Genomic DNA, 4703 nt, shown 5'->3' on the forward strand with positions numbered 1-4703 from the left:
TCCTTAAACCCTCTAACGGCCACTGGGTCTACACCACCTACCCAGCGCGCAAGTGAGGGCTGAACATTAGGAAGGTGAAGTGATTTGTCCAGCCGTGGACCCGCCAACCGCAGCACCAGGCCAGGAGCACTTGTGAAATCCAGGCAAATGTGTCATCGATAAACCATAACCCAGCAGCCTGGACAGGCCCCGCTGCCACTCACTAGGTCCTCAGATGGGGCCGTGTGCTTCCCCTGCGCCCAGCCTAGTCCACCTCGCTCCAGCGCGCCCCTGCAGCCCTGCTCGTGGGCGGTGTGCGTGGGGGCCGGGCTGGAGCCGGGCGGGGTAAATGCCATGGCTGTCACCAGGCAATGCCAGGACTCCAGGCTTCTGGTTCGAATGCTCAGCACGAACAGGCATTTTCATCCACCAGCCGCCCAGTCTCTACTGGGCCTGCTGTGTGCCAGGCACCGGGACCCAGGAGGGAAAGAGGAGTTCTCCGCCCTCGGGAGCTTTGGCTCCAGGGCTGGGATCGCGGCTGGCGGGCAGAGGGCCTCCCTGCCCAGGCATGGCCACACAGAGACTGATGCCCAGCTCAAGCCTGCCCTGGAGGTGGGAAGGCGGGAGAGAGCCGGCCAGCCGGGGGACAGTGAGGAAGGAGGTCAGGGGGGTGAGACGCCACATTCCTTCTCCCCGAGCACCGCAGGAAGCAAGCCCGCCGGGGCCAGAGGACCTGTGTGTCTGTCTGTCTCCCGGCTCCGGGCCGCGCCCCTGCCGGAGAGCCGACACCCATAAAGGAACACCTGCGTGCGTTCCGGCCGGCTCCACACAGAGACCGCGCCCAAGGCCAGCCCCTCCGTCCGGCCGACCAGGACCTGAGTCGTGTGCTGGTCCCCTGAGCCCCTGCGAGATGGGGACAGCAGCAGCAGGAGCCTTCACAGGTTCCTGTGACTAACGTGGTCAGGAAGCGCTCGACATGGCCTGGCCGCTGCCCAACAGTGACCCCAGGACGCGACGGCTTACCTTAGTGACAAACACACGCGCTCGTTCCCAGGGTGGCTGGAACACAGCCCACAGAGACTGGCCCCCAGGCAGCAGCCGTTCCCTCCTGTCCTGGAGGCCAGGCGTCCGGGATCCCGCGCGAGGGAGGGCCGCTTCCTCCCGAGGCCTCCCTCCTGGGCTCGCACGCGGCCCGTCTCCAAATCACTTAGCTTCCCCGTGAGCAAGGCGGGAGCTGCAGTGCGTCCTGCGGTCCAGCCTGGGGCGTCACACCGTCACCTGGGCCGTGCCCTCCCGGCGCCCCAGGTCAGCCCCACCCGATATGGGCTGGGGATCGCCCCCCTGGAGGCTGACTCAACAGGAACGGGCAGCAGCTACGGGGGCAGGTGGAGGCCCGCAGGTTACAGACTGAGGTGAGAGAGGCTGACGTTGCCCACAGCTAGAAAGCGGGGGCAGGGCCAGAGCTACACGGGGCAGGCTGGGTCTCGGCCACCCTGCCGCACCGCCTCCATAAATGCCACCTGGCGTTTCTACGGTGACCAACCTCCGGGCGTCCGACGGCCCTTGCGGCAGACTGGCAGGTGGTCCCCGGGACTCGGCCCAGGGTCCGCCCTGACGAGAAGAGCATCCTCTCTGGGGTCACACATGTAAGGCGGGTGTCACGGCAGGGACGGGAGAGGCCGTGGTCTGTCAGCGGATGGGCTGGGATTCTACAGGATCCAGCGGGGAACCGGCCAGGGGTCAGGCAGCCGGGGCCTCTGCCGGAGAGACGCATCAAACAGCGACGTCCGCAGGGAGTCGGGAGGAAGTGGCTCGGACCGTGGCTCGCGGTAGCCACCTGTGGGCGGCGGCTCCATCCCAGCCGTCAGAGGCAGGCCTGATGAGCAAAACGCTCTCTGCGCCTGTAAGGTGGAGCCAAGACTACTTCCTCTCGACTCGTGTAAGGGTGTGAAACCACATGTCGCCCCACCCCGACCACCGGGGCGTGTAGCCGACCGCCCGGACCTAGTGCTGAAAGACAGCGCCTCTCTTCTTCCGGCCACGGAGGCCTCGGGCCGGACCGGACGGCGCGGGCCCCTCTGCTCTGCGCCATTGGGGTTTCAGGTGGGAAGCAGGGCGGCAGGGAGCCAAAGGGCAGGGGCCTGAGCGACCTTCACTCACAGGCCTGGTGCCCCGGCCGAACGCTCACGCGGCGGGGCACCAGGGCCCCCACGCCTCTCATATGCCCAACATGTAGCACACAGGTGTGCGTCCCCCTCAGGCCCCTACAAGACCCCCACAACCCCCACAAGTGCCTCGCAAGTGCTCAGCCGATGTGACCACCATATGACCATCACGCGCCCCACACGTGCTCCCAGGGGCCCCAAGTGGCCTCCATGCGACACCCACATGCTCCTTCAGTGTGTGCTCTGCTGCCACCATGTGCCACACACACGGTCCCCACATGCCTCCCACGTACCCCCACGTGCCTGCCACACGGCCCTATGCAAACTCACATTAGACCCACGTGCCCCCCACGAGCCCTCCAAATTGCCTCCCTTACAGGGTTCCTGTGCGGCCCACGTGCAACCAGCATGCGATCACGTGAGTCTCCTTCACTCACGGTCTGGGGCCTTTCCCGGACACTCGAAGGCTGGGCTCAGATGGGCCGGGCACTGGGGCCCCCCACAGGGCCTCCCCACATACCCCTCAGATGCCCCCACTTGCCTGTCACAGGGCCCCTGCGGGTCCCCCCACGTGGCCCATGTCCACCAGCACAGCAGGTGGGTGCGGGGAGGGGGCGTCAGGATGTCAAGGTGGACGCTGTACGGCTTCTGACCCGTCCCTGGAAGCGGGTCCCCTGGGGCTCAGCTCTGGCCATAAGGCAGCCGGAGCCAAGGTGCAGGATCCCAGCCCACGTCTGGGGTCGCTGAGCCCCACTGTGAGCTGGGGGCCTTGCTCAGGCCTCTGACCTGACTACAGGAGGTGCAGTGTGTCTGGAATCCCGGTGATAAAGACTTTGCCTCCAGCACACATGAGACCTCGCTGATACCACGAGCCTGAAGCCACGCTTGACCCCTGCCCCTGGGAAGCCAAAGCATGCCCTGCGAACAGCAGTGCTCTTCCCCTCGTTTAGGCTGGGGAGCAGGGCTCCACGAACCTCACAGAGGTCAGCGGGGAGGGGTCCCCAGGTTTGTGGGGCATCGGGTCTCTTCTCTGGGGGCCGCTCAGCTCTGCCACGGGAGCTCGAAAGCAGCCACGGATGACACAGAAACGGCTACACTGGTGTGGGGCGCCCTGGTTATGGCCCTGCCCTGAAGCCTCCAGTGGACTCGGACCCTTTCTGCCAGCCCTTCCCCCAAACCTGGGCGGCCAGCTCCGTGGCAACCCCAGCAGGACCCCAGCAGGTGGCGCCAGGCCACCGCCCACCCCTCTGACACCCCACCCCCCCNGGGCGGCCTGGGGCTGAGCCTGGGAGGGGGATGCTCAGGTGGAGAGCAAGACTGGGATCCCCACTGGCCCCCCAAACAAGGGCCTGCAAACAAACAGCCTGTGTCAGGGGCTTCCCCTGGCCCTGCCACCAAGGTGGCCCTGAGGACGCAGCCCCATCCTCACTCTCGTCCTCAGGGTTCTGCACCTGGTGGTGGCAAGGCAGCAGCCTCTTTTTTTCTTAAATTTTTAAAATATTTTTATTTATTTCATTTTTTTAAATGTTTTATTTATTTCTAGGAGAGAGAGAGAGAGGCAGCGTGAGCAGGGGAGGGTCAGAGAGAGAGGGAGTCACAGACTGAAACAGGCTCCAGGCTCTGAGCCGGCAGTCAGCACAGAGCCCGACGCGGGGCTCGAACCCACGAACCGCGAGATCATGACCTAAGCGAGAGTCGGACGCTTAACGGACTAAGCCCCTTCTTAATTTTTTAAACTGTTTATTATTTGAGAGAGTGCGCGTGCGCAGGCACAGGTGGGGGAGGGGCAGAGACAGAGATACAGAATCCGAAGCAGGCTCCAGGCTCTGAGCTGTCCCCAATGTGGGACTCGAACCTGTGACCCGTGAGATCATGACCTAAGCTGAAGTTGGGTGGTTAACGGACCGCACCCCCCAGGTGCCCCTGGAGTTGTTTAAACACACGCATGGGCACACAGGGTCACAAAACAGAAATGCCTCACAGAGGGCCATGGTAAGGAAACCGAGCTAGGGGGACACACGTCTATAAAGCAAGCTTTGCAACTTTGGGGATGGAAGAGAGGAATGGTTGAGAGTAAAGAGAATCCCCTCTACCCACACTCAGGAGGGGTAATGGGTGCCAGGGGAGGGGCGGTACATGGTGGGAGGCAGCTTCCCAGAGGAGAGGCTCTTTGGGGCCTTGAAGGGTGAGTAGGAGCTCGGCAGGTGGAGAAGCAGCAGAGGAGCCGCAGGAGCAGGTGTGAAGGAAAAGGTCACGTATGAGGGCAAGAGGCCTCCTCGCAGAGCCCAGGAGGGGCCTGTGTGCCAGGTCCCAGGGGGAGAGGGCTGGGGGGGGGTGCTGGGGAGGAAAACCTCTGCCNCGTGGCATTGCTTGTCGAGGCAGAGCTAAGACCGCACGGCCAATGAGACAGACACAGGATGTGGGTGGGCTGGGGTTAGCCGGGGGCCAGGGGTGCGGGAAGGTTGTGGGGGCGCCTGCGGATGGGGAGAGCCTGGTGGCCAGCCTGGAGGAGAGCAGCGCACCAGCGCTACCGTGAAGGCTGCCACAGACAACCGTGAC

Source organism: Crocuta crocuta, unplaced genomic scaffold (assembly GCF_008692635.1).
Source record: "Crocuta crocuta isolate KB4526 unplaced genomic scaffold, BGI_CrCroc_1.0 scaffold971, whole genome shotgun sequence".
Classification (NCBI taxonomy): Eukaryota; Metazoa; Chordata; class Mammalia; order Carnivora; family Hyaenidae; genus Crocuta; species Crocuta crocuta.